Source organism: Gymnoscopelus braueri, assembly GCF_963280865.1.
Source record: "Gymnoscopelus braueri genome assembly, chromosome: 21".
Lineage (NCBI taxonomy): Eukaryota > Metazoa > Chordata > Actinopteri > Myctophiformes > Myctophidae > Gymnoscopelus > Gymnoscopelus braueri.
In genome coordinates, this window is record NC_137623.1 from 23,880,394 (window position 1) to 23,898,010 (window position 17,617).

The following is a 17,617-nucleotide window of genomic DNA, read 5'->3' on the forward strand; positions in this document are numbered from 1 at the left end:
CTAGTGCAAATTTGTCTTTTTTTGTTGACTTATTTATCACTCCATGTGCGTTACCTTGGTATCTGTGGCTGCCTTTTGGCAGTGGCAGAGCCTTGTGGTTTATTTATACCACGTCTCATCATTTATTAAAAACTCAGTCAGTGGGGCAGGCTGCGATTGGAGGCATGAGGGAGTCGAGTCGACAGCCTGCTTCGGGAGCCATACCTCCCTTCCTGCCAAGTGGGGCTCCGTCTCTCGTCTGACTCCCTGTACCTCCACCACACTGTGTACCAAAAAAGCCTGGGGAGCCAGGAGGACAAAGGGAGAGGAGTCGTGGCCGCGGGTCAGAGACTCAGGGTGTCAACCAGTGTTGCCACGGCAGCTTATTATAGCGACTTTGGGCTTGTTTTTCTGTAAAGTCGCTTGTAAATATTGGTAGTTTGCGGGTTGTGGCTTTTTGGTCTTGTTTATAAAGTGTGGTTGCTTATTTGGGCTTGTTTCCAATTTGTTTTTAAATTATTATTTAAACAAGTGGTTCTCAGATATTTTCATGTCATGGACGGCTGGACGCTCAAATTAATATGTATTCGTCCTCTAACAACCCCCCTCTGAAAATATTTTGTGCCAGGGAGCCCCTGTACCAGATTTGTGTTCCAAATCTTCCAAATATTCCACATTTTATTTCAAGATTTGTTTTTAAATAGCAGATGTATTACAGTATATAGGTTTAAAGTGCTCATGTGGCCTATAGTTGCTTCTTTTGGGCTTGTTTTCATAGACCAATGGAACAATGGAAACAAGCCATAGTGCTTTCTTGGGTTTAAAATCCTCTTAACAGACCTTGTATTGAACTGTCCCTGTGCTTGTCTTTGCAAACTGTTAATACAGTATTCAATCAATCAATCAATCAACATGGTTGCTTATTTCTCTCACAAGATCTGGCAACACTGGTGTCAACCTTCAGAACATCTCCCCCATCTCACACAGGAGAGGCAGAGATGATTTTTGGGAATGTCACACAGTCTGACTCTATTCATTTTTGGCTGTGTGTTGCTGTTGTTGTTGTGTTCTCCTGGAGGGGATCTCAGTGGAATAGCTACATGATCCGATAAGAGGCTGAGCACCGAACGTACGTTTGTTGCCAGACAAAGGATTCAGTCTTATCTTGTAAAAGTGTGAAAATTAAAGCTTCAACAAGAAAGCCAATATACATACAGGTGAATATTCTCATCATTTAACCCATTAAGACCGTACCGGGAACGCATCTGTCATTTTTTGATTTCTTTGGCTATTCAAAAATAGCAGATATACAAGCTCATAGCGCGGCACTCATAGCGCGGCACCGACTGCCGCGCTATGAGCTTGTAGATCTGCAATTTTTGAAAAATCCTGAAAATGAGTGCAAATCTTTGAATATATATATTTTTAAAGCGAACATTTTTAACTTAAATCTTTGCTTCTGGGGGTCCCTGGAACAACATATTTTGAGATGGGGGTCTGCAGCCAAATACATAATTTGGGGGTTCCTTGACACGAAGTCTGTGAACCATTGATATTATTGCAACATAGGTTTTTTATTTTATTTTTATGGATTTTTGAAGACATTTTTTTAATGGGTTAAAATCGGTGAAATGATATTACCATTGGGTAAATTTATATTTCTAGCCTTTTTCAGCCAAGGGATTTCATAAAATTGCGGTGTGCAGAGATTCTAAAACGGTAGTCATTGAAACCTTTGCATCATAATTATATGCAGCTCACTCTTCGTAATGGCTGCGGTACAGTCATTATCCTCCATGGCTATTTTTGGAATCTGAAATGTGAGATCTATCTTCATTTTGGGAAAACTTTCACTCCTGTGTGACGCACACACATAGATACATTTAAAAAGGTAAATCAGTATAGGCCTAGACCTCATTATGGGCTCAGTGCTGTCATAAAACAAAACCCAACCGTTTATTTAACTGAGCCTCAGCTCTGAGCCACTCATGTCTCTTCTTGGATAAAGGGGTTGTGAGTGCATGCACTTGACCTCAACAAGTCATTTTGCCAACGCCTCATCGCATTCCGCAGTGGGACAGCCCATTGTCCCCAAAAGGACAGGAAAAGGCCAACAAAGCGTGATGAAAATTCCCAAAATTCCACCAAACGATCAATGGGAAAGGAAAGACCCTGTGGTAACCTCTCTGAGGAATGTCATACTGGTGTCGCCAGGCCACACCAGCGTTGCCAGATTCTGCGAGAGAAATAAGCAACTATAGGTCTATGAAAAACAAGCCCAAAAAAGGCGACAATAGGCCACATGAGCATCGGATATTTGAAAATAGCCGACAACGCACACGTTCTGAGCTTGTAGATCTGCTATTTTCAAAATTACATTTTGAATATTTTTTTAAACCATTATAACAACACAAATCCGGTGTACAGGGGTCACAAAATACTTTTATATGGGGGGGGGGGGGGTCCTTGGGGGTCCTTGACATGAAAATGAGAACCACTGGTTTTAACAACATTAGGAAACAAGCCCAAATAAGCAACAACACGCTTAGAAACAAGCCCCCCCCAAAAAAACGCAACCCGCAACTACCAATATTTACAAGCAACTTCACAGGAAAAAACAAGCCCAGAGTCTCTTATAATAAGCGGACATGGCAACCATGCTGGGCAGAGCATCTGTGGGAAGGGGGCGGCGGCATGTCTTCTGTCCATTTAAATTCAAGTGTTGCCTGTTATAGCACGCCAGACAGTATCCGGTGGTCTTTTTTTGTAATGCTCACTTCACTTGCCATAAAAAGGTTGGGTGCAAACAGCATGCTCTACTGTAATATACTGTAAATATTACTTTCACCCAGCCCTCTATCCATCCACCCAGAACACCTGAAGCTGTAATATACTATAATATACTGTGACATTACAGAACACCGGCTCCTGGTTCAGCTGAGACTCTGACAGTCAAATCACAAATCATTATCTGATCTGACAAGTTTCAACAACAGAGGGGAGCAGCTTATATCAACTGATTATATCATCTTTTTTTCTTTTCTTTTTTTGTTGCTGGATAGCAGTGGTGGAAAAAGTACTCAAATGTTGTACTTAAGTAAAAGTATCAATACTGCTATGTAGAAGTACTCCTTTACAAGTAAAAGTTCGGAATTCAGAATTTACTTGAATAAAAGTACAAAAGTATTGGTTTCAAAATGTACTTAAAGTACCAAAAGTAAAAGTACAGAAATGTTTGAAAATAGCAGATCTACAAGCTTGTAGATCGGCTATATTCAAATAGCCTAGGTATAAAATAGGGCTAAAATGGTTAATGTATGTTTTATAATGTAATCATTTATATCTGCAAGGTAACTAGTAACTAAAGTTTTCAAATAATTGTAGTGGAGTAAAAGTACAATATTTGCCTCTGAGATGTAGTGTAGAAGTAAAAGTATTGGAAATTGGAAATGCTCAAGTAAAGTACAAATACCTCAAAAGTAGGTATAAGTAAATGTACTTAGTTACTTTCCACCACTGCTGGATAGTGACTTTGGTACAGTAGGTGTTATATAAGCCATAAAACGGTGCAGGGTTGAGTAATTTTCACACACGGCCAGCGCCAGCCTCACTGTGACCTTTGGCCCAAAAAAATGAGTGTCCTGTCCTGGGTGCTCAGCTCAGTGCACCTGGCAGGGAGCTAAACCGATCACCTTTTAACACATTAAGACCGGGAACGCATCTGTCTCATTTTTTTTATTTCTTTGGCTACTGAAAAATAGCAGATCTACAAGCTCATAGCGTGGCACCGAGTGCCGCGCTATGAGCTTGTAGATCTGCTATTTTAGAAAAATCTTGAAAATGGGTGCAAATCTTTGAATATATATATATATTTTTAAAGCAAACATTTGTAAATCAAATCTATGCTTCTGGGGGATTCTACACATGTCTTCTAAATCCTAACCGTTTTCTGAAACACTTATGTTGCTGTAATAATATCAGTGGTTCTCAAACCTTTTTCATGTCGAGGACCCCCACAATGATTTGGCTGTGGACCCCCATCTCAAAATAATTTGTTCCAGGGACCCTGATATTCAAGGATTTGCACACATTTTCAAGATTTTTCAAAAATAGCTCAAAGTATAAAATAATGGTTATAGCAAAAAATATAAAATGACACATACTGTATTATGTGTTCCCGGATTGAATGGTTTAAGGCATGCATTCTCTGTGGTCTTTTTTACGATGTCACTGTTCCTGTTCACTCAGTGGACGCTATCAGCTGTCTTGACTGACACCCAGATAACAGAGGCCTCATGTAGATAGCATTGAGAAAGGACAAAGTAATCACTTTACGCTATTATTGTTGGTCTGTTGGTTATCATCTTTGAGTGGTATGTGTGTGTTTGTGTGAGTGACCCCAACTCAGACAGATATTGATCAGAGCTACACAAGTGACGTGTTGTTGATTGCTCCGGATTAGCTCTGCACCGTAGATCAGGAGGTTGTCAAACATTTTCATATCAAGGACCCCAAAATTATGTATGTATACATATATATATGTATATTTGGATGCGCACCCCAATCAGATTTTTTTTTACATACATACATAGATTTGTGTTGTTAAAATGTTTCAATAATATTCCAACTAGGCCTGTCACAATTATTACATAATCGCCTAATCACAATTATTTGATATAATCGCAATTATTTTGCATAATCGTCATAATCATATCTACGTTGAAAAATGTTCAGACATTTTCCAAAAATAGTAGAAATAGCAGATCTACAAGCTCACAACGAGCTTGTAGATCAACTATTTCTACTATTTTGAAAATTATTAAATATGTCAGTAATGTCTTCAGTTATTTGTCATATCTACCCCAGGTGTGCAAGTCTTTTTATTACGAAGCTTAAAAGGCAAACATAAATTAAGTTTTTATTCACATGTTCCAGTGTTCAATGGCCAAACACACAATTAAATCAAAACACTTAAATTTGTAATTGTGACAGCCCTAATTCCATCATTTTCACATCTTTCTTTTCACGCAAGATTATTTGAAAATAGCCGATGCGACATTGCAACAAGTTAGCTTGTATATCGGCAATTTTATATAGCCGATATATATAGGGTTAAAGTGGTTAAACTGATTGTGATGCGAGATTAACTAATTTAGCTGGGGACCCTTTGGAACCCCCCCTCCCCCTCCCTAAGGACCCCTGGGGGGGGGGGGGGGTCGTCCCCGGACCCCACTTTGAGAACCACCTTTTGATATAATGGGAGATGCTGTCGACAGCGGGTGAAAGGTGATGACGCTTATGAGTTCATTAAAATGGACGAGCTTGGTTTCACGTTTCACTTGCAGCGACAATACACCCCAGAGAGTCAATCTGTGGCTGTCGGAGGTGCTTGTTTTGTCCTAATGTATGATGTCTACGGGTCTCAATCCCTTTGATCTAACGTGGATGGAGAGGCATCAAAGGAAGCACTGTGGAGAGAGCTGCCGTGTTACTGTGTGTGTGTGTGTGTGTGTGTGTGTGCGCGTGTGCGTGCGCGTGCACGTGTGTCTCGTACATATCTGTGTGTGAGTGTCGAGTGCGAGGAGCAAGTGATGGAAGAAATACTCACATGTTTTACTTTAGTAAAAGTATCAATACTGCAATGTAGATATACTCTGTTACGTAGTAGAAGTCCTGTATATTAAAAATTTACTTGGGAGTAAAAGTACAAAAGCATTGGCATCAAAATATACTTAAAGTACCAAAAGTAAAAAAGTACTCATTGTGCAGAATGTCCCATTTCAAAATGTATACAAAATCTTTAGAAAAAAGCCAATGCGTTGCATTGCGACGCATTGTGAACTTGTAGATCTGCTATTTTCAAATGGCCAAAATATATATATAGGGCTGAAGTGGTAAGTGTGTCTTGAAATAATAATAATCAAAAGTGGAGTAGAAGTAAAAGTATAGAAAATTTGGAAATACTCCAGTAAAAATACCTCAAATTTGTACGTAAAGTACAGTACTTGAGTAAATGTACTTAGTTAATTTACACCACTGTGTGTGTGTGTGTGTGTGTGTCTGTGTCTGTGTCTGTGTGTGTGTGTGCGTCTGTGCGTGTGCGTGTGTATCTGTGTGTGTGAGTGCGAGGGGAGAATCGAAGTCAAAAGGTAATTGCTTTAATAACCAACAACGGTCCAATACCACCTGATGGATCTGGAAGACTTCCTACAGTAACATTTTAATAATGACTGGCTATCACCATTAAGGTAGTCATTACGACTTACCTTGAATGTCACACCATTTGTTTGGTGCCCCAGAATGGAATAGAACATTATTGAATATCTTTGAGCCAATGCTCACGTTTGCATAACACCCAGCGTGTTTGCCTGGGGTTTTGCATTGATATTCCCATTTCCTCCCGGGTGATTTCTCAGTGTGTGAGTGGTGCTATTAGGCCACGTGGATCTATATGCTGTTAGATTGTCCTAATTACCTGGGTAATTACGGACACTAGAGAGCTGAGAGTATAGGAAACATACAGTACAAAGAGCATTCACACACAGAATGTCATGGATGGTGACAGTGAATAATATACTGTAACTCAATTGCCGCGTCGGTTATCTAGTTCAGGGGTCTTCAACAGGGGGTCCGGAACCCCTAGGGGGGTCCTCAGAGTTACTACAGGGGGGGGGGGGGGCGCCAAATCGTTGTGCGATAGAAACTTTTTTAGTTTTTGTTTTACATTAACCCCTTCAACCCTATAACATCCCTATTCTGAGGGGAACATTACCCAAAAATAGCCGATCTACAAGCTCGCAACGCCTTGTGAGCTTGTAGATCGGCTATTTTCGGCAAAGAGGTTTGGTGTAGAAGGAAAAAGGAGCAAACCAAGTACAGAGCCATAGGTCAAGTTTACTAAGTATTGGGTTTAAGTGATTAAATGTCTGAAATAAACAAACAAATAAACAAATATTAATTTACACAACACTGATGAAAGTCAATGAATCTATCTATGAAATCTATGAAAAAAGTTTCTCTCAGCTAAGGGGTCCTTGGGCTGAAAAACGTTGAAGACCCCTGGTCTAGTTGTTTTAATGTGTAGTGTTGTGCTGTATATGATCACATGTCATTTGCTTCTACCTGAGTTTAACGCAGCCCCACAGCTACTAGAGTTCGTCCAAAACCGATGCCAGCATCGGAAAAGCTGCCAATACTGCCTAAAATGCTGGTATCGGTATCGGTGAGTATGCCAGTCTGTGCCAATGCGATTTTCTCAAACCTTTTAATTTCAAGGACCCCCATAACTCTGAGAGAGTACAAATGGAACCAAATGGACCCGTAAGGGTCCATTTGGTTCCATTTGTACACTCTCAGAGTTACAGACCTGTAAGGGTCCATTGGACCCCACTTTGACAACCACTGTCCTAGATTTAAAATTACACACCGGTATCGGATCGGTACTCGGTATCGACCGATACACAAGTTATGGGCATCGGAATCGTTATCAGAAGGACAAAAAAAATCCGGTTACATCTCTAACAGCTACTACAGATGCCAATTTTCCCATGTAACACTCACACAGGAGTACATTCAGAAAAAAAGACCTCCCTGTCCATTTGGGCCAGTCATCTCTGCCCTTTGTTTTTATCTTTGACCGATTGACCATTAATTTGGTCAAAAAGCCAAGGGATCATGAATTCAGACCCCGATTGTTGTTGACAAGAGAGACGCTGTCCCTTTGCTATTAAATGTTCTGGCTGTGTGTTTTCCCTTCCTGGTGGCCTCCTGCCAAGTTACCCTAGTAGCAGGCAGAGAGAGAGACAACAAAACAGATTATTTTCCCCCTCCACCACTCTCTGCAGTCGCTGATTTCTTTGAAGTTTCCACACGATCAGCACAAGAAGGAAAAAGAGAGAGAGAGAGAGAGAGAGAGAGAGAAAGAGAGAGAGAGAGAGAGAGAGAGAGAGAAAAGTCCACCACGGGAGGAGTGTTCGCTGGGAAACCCCACCCTCCCCTTGTCGCTCGCGTTTGTTGACTTCCAGCTAAGTTCACAGGCCTCTCTCGTATTTTCCAGCCTTATGGTTTTGCCCCGCGTTTAAACCACTGACATCATTACATTCCATTTGTGAAAATCACCTCCCGAAGCAGACGTTTGCCTTGCTTTGTATGTGTGTGTGTGTGTCTGTAATGTAAACTATGTAATCGTCATCTGCGAGACAGGGGTCTGATTGTTAAAACTCCTGATAATAACCACCCAGCAGCCACCCAGCACATCATCCTCCTGTGTTTTAATGATTTTTGGTGCCCTCACTCCCCCCCACCACACCCCATCTCTCCCTCATCCATTCTGATCGGACATTGTATCCTGATGCATTCGTCGAATGGCTTTGATATCGCAGCTGAAATAGCCAGGCTGATCCCAGCAATAACTTGGGGCAGATTTAAGCGATAACAGGGGCCGAAAGTCATGCGGTGTGTCTTCTTGGCCAGGGGGGGGGGAAGAGTATTACAATAACAAGCTTATAAGATTTGAGAAAGAAATATTTCCCCCTTCCACTTTCTCACTGTTCTCACAGCACACAAAGACAATGGCTACTTTTCGGGTGGGAAAATAAATCAAAACATTTCAGTGCGGCTCAGAATGATGAGAAGAAGGAAGGGGAGGTTTACATAAGGAGAAGTGCAGGCATTCGTCCATGGTAATACGAGCTGTGTTGATAGCGTGTTATACTGTGGGAGGAAGACAGAACATGTTAGGTGTCTGACTTCTACAGGAGAGGGAGAGACGAGAAGCACTACCATGTAATATAAAGCCTGAAGGAGAGCTACTGTAGCCAGAGGCCTGCATTCTTGGGGTGGATAGTCGTAACCACAAGTGCAGGGCTCCTCACATAAATATTTGTCAACAAAAGGTTATTCTTTTTCATGGCAGCGAGTAGAGGGACAGAAATAGCATTATAACTGCTACTTAGCAGAACCTGCAATTGAGTTCAATGTTTTTCTTTCCTTTCTGCCGTCTGTTTCAGGAGACGAAACACAGTGCTGTCATCTTTCATTTGTCCAAGCCGATGTCTTTTAATGGTGGAATAAGAAATAGTGGATTCAGTTTTTTTTTTATAAATACAAAAATCCGTATGTATATTAAAACGAAATGTGAGTGGACACGTTTTGTTTGATTGTAACAACATAGTTTGCACGCAGGTCATTCTCAACCTGAATCAATGCGTGGTATTGTGGGTTTTTGCTGTAGTATCCATTTTGTACAGTAAATAAACCCTTTTTTCCCCCTGAAACCTAAAGCACGCCTTCAGACACCGGGAGCTTATAATGTGGGAGTACTCGTGAGTGTCACTTTGCCACAATCATCATGAGCGAGTTTAAAATAACACAGGGAGCTGAAAACCCCAATTAGCGTGCTCCTCCTGCCACCGTGCCACTAAATCAGTCACTCTAATCACAAGTTTGAGAATTAAGAACTCTCGCAGCTGCTTTCTTTCCCTTGACAACTAACTGTCTCCCTCTTGTCACGCCTGCCTTTATCACTACGGAATCTGCCCGTCTCTACTGCAGTGTATTGTGCGTGCACCTTGCATGTTTACCATTGTCATTGCAAAAATCTCCCTCAGCTCTTGGTAAACCTCAAAACCTATTCTGGCCCCTATGGGGCTGCTCTCTGGGCTGATACGAGCCAGACGGCATGCAGAGGTTGCGTATGCAGGGTATTGACCTAATATTCAGTCTGCTTATTCCCTCAAGACTTCCCTCTGAGAGGAAAAATGGGGTGGGCGCAAACACACGCACGCACGCACGCACACACACACGCACAGGCATGCTGACTGGATTCATGGATTGTTTTCTTAAGATTTGTGATGAAATTGGTCAGCGGTGAATACGTGAGATGTGCAAATTGCCGCAAATTATTCATGTACCACCTCCGATTCACATTTATCCCTGTTGCTATCCTGACAGTTTTTGTTGCATTCAAACCGTTTTATGTCTGATAATAAACAGAAATTGCATCATCGCATCCAGTAAATGCAATCAACCAGCACCACCACCAGTAAGTAAGTACATTTTGATATATAGTCGACATGTTTTCAAAACATGCCCCTCCAAGCAAAACATCAACCCCGTTTCCAAGGATGATGACATCATCCGAAAAGAAAAAAAAAGGAAAGACAAAAAAAAAAAAAAACATCCTTTGCAGTGCACTGGTGGCGGTGCTGCTGCTGCAGAGGAGCCTCCGCCAAGAAAGTCTGTCTAGGGGCCACGGGTGTATTTGCATAGAGGCTAGACAGGTCCATTTTCAGCTCGCATGCCACCGCTCGCTGCCTGTTGCTTCAAGCCCCCTGCCAGAGCTCACTCAAGCCTTCCGAAATAACTACAACATAATATTCAAAGAAATGGCTGTGCTGTGTGTGTGTGTTCAATATAAGATATCTCCCCCAGCAGAGCTCATCTCTCTGCCTGTGTGTGTGTGTGTGTAATTGGGGTGTGACCTAAATATCTGACTGAAGGCTGCACTTGAGCGAGTGTGTGGAGCCTCATTGACCTACATATGGAGGAGAGAATTGGCCAAAGCTCTGCCAAAATCAATACCGCAAAGCACCCCGTGCTTTGGCACGGCGGCGGCTGTGTCCTGTATATGAATGAATTGGATTCTATTATTATTGTTGCGGCATGCTAATTACCTTCATTCACTGGCGTTAACGCCGCGATAATAAACAAGCTCAATAATGGGCTCGTCGTCGTCGAGGCTTTTTGTTTCCAACCTGTTGGCCGGGTTGTGAAATCAGCCGCCCGTTTAACAGCTAGAATGGGCTGTATGGTGAATTTATTTCAGAAAGGATAGGCCTACTTTAAACCCATTAAAACTGGGATAGCATCAGTGTCATTTTAGATGTTATATATAACTCTTAGGATTTAGAACAGTAGTTTTAGAACAGTGGTTCTCAAAAATAGCAGATATACAAGCTCACAGGGCGGCACTTTGTGCCGTGCTGTGCTTTGTGCATCTGCTATTTTTCAACCTAAAAAATAATGAAAAATATTGAAAGTGTTTAAAAAAATAAATAAAATTGGGACACACAAATCTTCTCTTCTGGGGGTCTCCTGGCACAAAACATTTTCAGATGGGGGGTCCGTGGCCAAATAAATAATGATTTTTAGGGGTCCTTGGCAAGAAAAGGTTTGAGAATTACTGATTTTAGAAGGCATTTGTAGAATCGGCCTCAGGTCTTCATGGGTTAATGGGATTCTTAGATTTTTTTCTGTTATTATTATCATTCTCTTTGAGGTGTTGTTTTGTATTTATGATATTGCAGATTGAATTTCATACCGCAGAGAGAGAGAGAGAGAGAGAGAGAGGCCCCAGTTACAGGCTGTGCTCCCCGATGGCTGCATCAGGTTTATGTTCCTCTCAAAGAGTTCAATCTCTCTTTTTAAAAGGGCAAGACAATAACTGTCTCTGGGGAGCTGGTCCACTTCTTCACGTCCGTTTACCCTCTTTTGTTACCTATACGCTGCAAGGGGAATGGCTTGTGCAAAGTGTCCCAGAACCTTGTTGTGGCCTTAAGCCATAGAGACCGGGCGGGAACGCGTCTGTCTGTGTGTCATTTTTAGATTTATTTTGAGCTATTAAAAAAATAGCAGATATACAAGCTCATAGCACGGCACCGAGTGCCGCGCTATGAGCGCTATGAATGTGTGCAAATCTTTGAATATACATGTTTTTTAAAGCGAACATTTGTAACTCAAATCTCAAAAAACTCAAAAAACAGTTTCTTGAAAAAACGTATGTTGCTATAACCAGTGGTTCTTTTTTTTCATGTCAAGGACCCCCAAAATGATATGTATTTGGCCGCGGACCCCCATCTCAAAATATTTTGTTCCAGGGACCCCCCAGAAGCAAAGATTTGAGTTAAAAATTTATATACTCAATGATTTGCACACATTTTCACGATTTCTAAAAATAAAAAAAATGCCGCGCTATGAGCTTGTAGATCTGCTATTTTTGAATAGCCAAAGAAATCTAAAATGACACAGATACGTCCCCGGATTGAATGGGTTAAATGTTGAGAAAGGCATTGTGTGTATACCGTGCACACTCCTCCCCTCCTTTTTGGGAAGCGCACGCAGGAGAGAGAATAAAGATGACCTGCCTCAGATAAGCATCTCCCAGAGTGCAATGGGGTGGTGGGAGACTGGGAGATAGCATCTAATATGCCCCGTGGACATCCATCACCAAGGAGGACTGATGACTGAAATGGTGAGAGAAACCGTCAAAAACATATCTCACAGGCCCGGGACCGTGGCTTAGCGGTCCGGGCACCTAGGCTCTCTAGGTAGCCTGACAGTGCCTCGCGGGTTCAAGTCCCGTTCCCGACGATCTTTGCTGCATGTCTCTCCCCATCTCTCTCTCCCTGTTTACTGTCCATCTCCACTATTAATAAAGGCAAAAAACCCAAAAATTATAAATATTTTTAAAATATATAGGCCTAGGCTGGCAGGGGGAGTGTAGCGCCCAGGATCACTTAGAAAATTGGCACCGGGTGAAAAAAAGGGTTACAAAATCGTGGGATATTTAAAAAAAAAAAGAACTATAGGCTATCAAAAGGTTTTATTTATTTACTTCCATTGTAATTCTTTTGTGTTTATCAATGCTATGAAGCTGATATTTCAGAAGCGTTTTTAATTTATTTTGTACACAAAAGTGCGTATTATTAACATAATTACATTTGACCTGTTATTAAGTGGCCGATCCGTTATTGGAGGCTTGATTGATTGATTGATTGAATACTTTAACAGTTTGCAAATAGCACAGTGTTACGATTATACAACGGTGCTAACACAAAAAGCCCAAGGGCTTGTTTCCATTGTGGTCCCTAATAGGGCTGTGTCGTCAATATGTCTACACAATGAAGTGCACAGCTAATAGCATATCAACCGGTTTTGGTTGGTATCGGTTTTGGGCAAACCTTTAGATGGGTTTGCCCAAAAAATTACACAATAAGAAGTAGCCTACATTATTCATATTACACTCAAACAGCACGGATAGTAGGCATAAATATAATACAAACAGGGATGCTGTGTTCACACGATAACATAAAAGCTACATAAGGGCCAAGCGTGACCAGCTACTGTACATTGCGGCCGAGTATCTGTTGCTCAAACCACACTGTATAAAAGCTTAGGGTTAAATAGCACAGAGAACTGGTTAACGGCAAGAATTGTGTCTTCCTTTAAAGAATGGAGCTGGAATTGTAACAGTGAGAGAACAGGGGAATGAGAATGGTGAAACAAAAACATCATTGATTGACGCTTCATTGCGTCATTGGAACGCTGAAATCTTTATACGCCAGCTCAACTTTTTTTGTAGCACGTTACGCCCGTCATGCAGCGACAAGTGTTGGGCATTGGGTTTGTAGCTCCGTGTTGCTGGCTTCCATTGAAACGGACTTGTATAGCCTGTTGCCTTTTTGCCGCTGGTGTGTGAGCGGCGAGCGCAGCATAAGTCGTGATAGATGTGACATCATTTCAATTATCTGACATTATTGAAATTATTTTGCAGCATCGTCATAATCGTTTCCATGTTGAAAAATCTTCATACATTTTCAAACATTTTCCAAAATTTGCGTTGTATTGCAACTAGGGGTGTGCCGATACATCGTCCCGTGATATATCGCGATACTTTTTCGTGACGATATGTATCGGGTTTTTTTTTTTTATTTTTTTACAATAATAATAATCAGGCATGCAAACAGCCCCGAGGTGAAAAGGGTGACAACATGTTGTTTTTTTTCGGGTCAGGTGTCACACTATTGCCCTATTTGGATTCAAAACGGCTATTGTAGCTGAAAAGCTACAAGTTTGCATGTCTGAATAATGCAAAAATAGAATAATTTGTTTGCACATTTGCTTTTTTTCTCCCCCATATATTTTCATAATAAAAAAGTGCGTATCGTATCGTATCGAAATCGTATCGAAATCGTATCGAAGTTGTGAGCCCAATATCGTATCGTATCGTTTCGTGAAATCGGCACACCCCTAATTGCAACGCATTGTGAGCTCGTAGATCGTCCATTTGCGCTATTTTTGAAATATTTTGAAAGTATCAAATTATTAACTGTGTCGGTCATTTCTTCAGTTATTTGTCAAAATCTGCCCTGTGCAATATTTGTTTGCAAAGCCTAAGAGGCAAACTAACTAACCGCAATTATTTGTATGACAATTAATGATCAAGTAAAAGTTGGTGATCGTGACAATTACCCACCAATGAGAAGGATTGATATGGATTTTAGAGCTGCACACTAGATCTCCTCTTTAGCCCAAGCGACGGCAGTAAAACTGACTCCTGCCTGCTTTTCCCCCTCCAGGGGTAACCGACCGTGGCTTGGCTTGGCTTGCGCCCTGTCATTAGGAACATCCTCTGGGTCTGGGAATGTCCATGAACGAGCCACCATTTAGTAGTAAGGAGGTGACCAGCAGAGTGTGGTGGCATCATAACAGCGCCATATAAAGTGCACCGTCATTGTAGTACTGTTCGTGTGGACACAGAAGGGTCTGTATCGTTATATAATTACAGAGGTGGAATTGTCCCTATTCTGTCCGTCATTACTTAAAGAGCTAAAGGTCAGAGTAATTAGGAGTTTACAAGCATCCAGTGTCTGCCTGCAGACAGACACTTCAGTGTCCTGTTCCATTGTTCTTCTTCGCACACGGCAAAATCCTGTTAACCAGTGGTGTAATGTAACTAAGTACATTTACTGTACTTAAGTACGCTTTTGAGGAATTTTTACTTTACTCGAGTATTTCCCATTTTCTGTACTTTTACTTCTACTCCACTACATCTCAGAGGCAAATATTGTACTTTAGCTACTAGTTACTTTTCAGATATAAATTATGATATTATGGAACATACATTAACCACTTAAGCCCTATTTTATACATAGGCTATTTGAAAATAGCCGATCTACAAGCTCACAACGCGTCGCATCGCGACGCATTTTAGTATGTTTACTTTTGGTACTTTAAGTACATTTTGTACTTTTACTCAAGTACATTTTGAATTCCGGACTTTTACTTGTAACAGAGTATTGCTATATTGCAGTATTGATACTTTTACTTAAGTAAAAATTTAAAATGCGAGTACTTTTTCCACCACTGGTATTAACAGTACACAGAGAATGAACCACGGGGTTAAGTTCACACTCAGGATTGTGCAGTGAATGAACAGAGATGTCCAACTTTACCGTATAACTTGCTTACGTGTGTAAACATAATCACAGGCACTATTGTGCTATAGGCCCTAAACATAACATCAAGTGGTGCTTCACACATGCGCGGTAGTTACACACATTGGTTCTCAAAGTGGGGTCCAAAGGGTCCTTGTGGGGGGGGGGGGGTTCCAGGGGGTCCCCAGCTATTTTATTTAATGTAGCATCACAATAATTTTAACCACTTTATCCATGTATATGTTGGCTATTCAAAAATAGCAGATCTACAAGTACACTATAGAATTATAGTATTATTATTTTTTTATATCGGAAATGTTTGGAAACTTTAGAATAATTTGGAATCGTTTTTAAACATCCTTATTCGGGTTCAACGTTCCTGGAATTACGGCAGCCGCAATCATATCCCTGTATTCTTGGCTCGTATTAAAGGAGTAGTTCACCCAAAAAAGTACTTATCTTCTATAAGTTACACACCCCATGAAGCCTTGAATTCATAGAGATTTTTTTTGTTTTTGTCGCATTCCTGTGTCAATAATTTGATAAACGGCGGAAAGATGCTAATGTCTCCGGTAGGAGACTCCACAAGTCTCCTACGGGAGACTACGCCGGTCATCACATTATTGGCTCAGGAATGCAACAAAAACAAAAAAATCTCCATGAATTCAAGGCATCATGGGGTGTGTAATTGATAGAAGATATTTTTTTTTGGGGTGAACTACTCCTTTAAGCTCTTGTAGAAATGTTCTGCTCCTTTGTCCACCCACCGCTTTCAGTGATAAGCCTGATTTATACGTGCGTTTACGGCGTTGCATGCCGTAAAAAGTAGATTGTGGATCTGCTATTTACTGAGCACGACGCCGGCGCGCAACCAAGTATAACTAGAGGCTTACCCACCGTTTGAGATACGTTCATATTAAGCGAGAGGCTAATTTGAATACTTTTAAAGTGCCAGGAATGGCTGCCGCTGCTGCTTCCCCCTCATTTGCTCATCTCCCACAGGCTTTTGTTGCTCTCTGAGCTCTGGCAGGGCTCCGACTCGTTGTCATGTAATGCCTTGTGCAAGCCTCGGGGGAATTCTCTTTATTGATTGGCTATGGATCATAAAAGACAAGGAGAAGTCAATGATCATGACTTCACAAAGATGACTTAGTTGGAACACGTATTTGTTCCTTTCTATTTATCTAACAATGAAATGCTGTTTCTTTTTTTCCTTCTCTCAGCTTGTGCAGTTTAGAGACAATTAACCACTCAGGCCTATGACACAATCGTATGATGAAAATAGCCGATCTGCTAGCTCACATTGTGTCGCGGGGCTTGTAGATTGTGCTTTTTTTCACTGCAGAACGCCGGCGTACAACCTTCTACACAGTATAAAAATGAACATGCCCAAAATAGGGACGCAAGGGTTAATGTGGTTTAGGGATGGAACGATAATCGTTATTATCGTTTATCGTAGTTAAAGAAACCTCACAATGATCATATCGCAGAGATTTAAATTGATTGTGAAATTGTCTTCCGTCATACATTAGGAATTAGCCTTTGTTGAGCTGCAAATTCAGTACCACTTAAACCCTCTATACTTGATAAAACGGACCACTTGGTGCACTCTTATTTCACTCTACAAAAGCTCAGAGATCGGCATTTTGGCGAACGGGGTTCAAGTGGTATTTTAAATTGTACGCATATTTCGATTATCGCGATAATATTGTTAATCATAATTATTTTTGCCATAATAATTGTGCCATGTCATTTTCATATCTTCCCATCCCTAATGCGGTTGATGTCAATTTCCTTGTTGACTAGTTGGCAGTTTCCTTGTTGACTAGTTGGCTTTGACACAGTATGTCACAGCAGTACAATATTAATATATCAGTGGTTCTCAAAGTGGGGTCAAGGTTCCTTGGGGAAATACAATAGACCACTGTTTCCCAAACAGTGGGTCGGGACCCATGTTTGGGTCGCGGACCAATTTATATGGGTTACAAGTAAATATCTCCTTTTTTTCCTGTTTCCTAAATTAAAAAATATATATTTAAAAAGATAAAAAAGAATTTAAACTTTTCATAAAAAAAAAACATTTTCCAAAAGTACTACATAAATGAAATGAAAAAATAGTAGTGAAAATAGCAGATCTACAAGCTCACAACACGGCGTGAAGCGACGCATTGTGAGCTTGTAGATCTGCTATTTTCAGTAGTTTGGATCCCGGGGCAAACCTCTAATTTCTCTTTTGGGTCTCGAGCTAAAAAGTTTGGGAACCACTGCAATAGACGACTTGAACACACAATACGTATAGTCTTAGCTCTAAAGTAACAACATGTGATTACAGTGAGGACACTATCTGATATGATTACTGTGTGTATTCTTATTGTTTCTGTTGTCCTGCATAATGCAAGCTTTGTTGAGGGTGTATATTGTTG

At 41.0% G+C, this 17,617-nt stretch overlaps 1 protein-coding gene across 1 annotated transcript in view; it reads left to right on the forward strand.

Moving 5' to 3' along the window:
- The window catches only part of gyg1b (glycogenin 1b), a 439,315-nt gene extending 422,739 nt beyond the window's left edge, over window positions 1-16,576 (forward strand). The window contains exon 7 of the mRNA XM_080418221.1: window positions 16,567-16,576. The gene's annotated coding sequence lies outside the window, so the exon portion shown is untranslated. The remainder of the gene's footprint in view (window positions 1-16,566) is intronic.
- The last annotated feature ends 1,041 nt before the right edge of the window (window positions 16,577-17,617 follow it).